The following is a 1,396-nucleotide window of genomic DNA, read 5'->3' as shown; positions in this document are numbered from 1 at the left end:
TCTAGCTCTGTGAAGAATACTGTTGGTAGCTTGATAGGGATTGCATTGAATCTATAAATTGCTTTGGGTAGTATACTCATTTTCACTATATTGACATACCCAGTTTCATTAAGTGTTATTTTCCTCATTTTCAGATAAGAAAACCAGGATTCAGAGAGGTTACATTAGCTAATGTTTTAAGTTAATAAAGAGACTTGGTCTAATGGCAAGACCATGAATGCTACATTCTTTAGTCCACTCTAAGTTCTCTTCTCCTTCACTTCACAACCATATTGTTAATGGAGTGCTATAACAGATTGCTCACTTAAATTCCACTTCCACATGCTTTACTAGTGAGTTGTCTGTGTGGGAGTTGTTTACAATATATCTGCACACTGAATATGCAAATGGTAGCTTCTTAAGCAACTTTGAGCATGCTTTACTAGTCAGCAATACAGAAAGAAACCCCACTGGCTACTTATTTTTTTACCCACTTAGCTTGTGGTTTGATTACCATCGTAACATCTTTTTCCAGAGGAAGGGTAATGTATATATGAATAGTAATAGTCAGTAGTATGCTGGTGAAATGTGTAATAACCACCCTTCGAACAAAAGTCCTTGATTAGTAGCATTTACCAATTTTTGTGGTGTAAATAGTACCATGATGAGGAATATTTAATAACAATTGTGCTTAATGACTTCCAAAATACTAAAAGCTTAGTAATCACAAGGCTGTCTGAGCCAGTTCCAACACACCATTGAATTGGCTAGCAGTTACTGAGCACTCACTAAGAGGTATGCACCTCTCCAAGTGCTCAGAGGTACTATCTCAGTTAATCCTACAGAACTTTATATCCATTCTGCACATGTGGAAACTGGAAGATTAAGTGAATTGCCCAAGAATGTGCCCTAAGTGTGGGAGCTGGAACGTGAGTGTGTGTGTGCTCAGTCGTTTCAGTCGTGTCTGTCTCTTTGTGATCCTATGAACTGTAGCCCACCAGCCTCCTCTGTCCATGGGATTCTCCAGGCAAGAATACTGGAGTGGGTTGCTGTGCCCTCTTCCAGGAGATCTTCCTAACTCAGGGATCAAACTCGCATTACAGGTGTATTCTTTGCCCACTGAACTACCTGAGAAGCCCAAACTGGGATGTACTGAACACCTAAAAATGCTATATTCCTTAGTGAAAAATATGCAAATATTTACTAGTTTAGTTTTCTTTATTTTTTATAGGCTGATTTTTATTTACGTACTTATTTTTGGCTGTGTTGGATCTTCAGTGCTGCACAGGCTTTTGTCTAGTTGAGGCGAGAAGGAGCTGATCTCTTGTTGCGGTGCGCAGGCTTCTCACTGTGGCGGCTTCTCTTGCTGCGGAGCACAAGGTCTAGGGCACGTGGGCTCAGTGGTTGCAGTTCCTGG

This window comes from Bison bison, unplaced genomic scaffold, assembly GCF_000754665.1.
Source record: "Bison bison bison isolate TAMUID 2011002044 unplaced genomic scaffold, Bison_UMD1.0 scf7180017864135, whole genome shotgun sequence".
NCBI classification, from domain to species: Eukaryota; Metazoa; Chordata; class Mammalia; order Artiodactyla; family Bovidae; genus Bison; species Bison bison.
Note: the sequence above shows the minus strand (reverse complement) of the source record.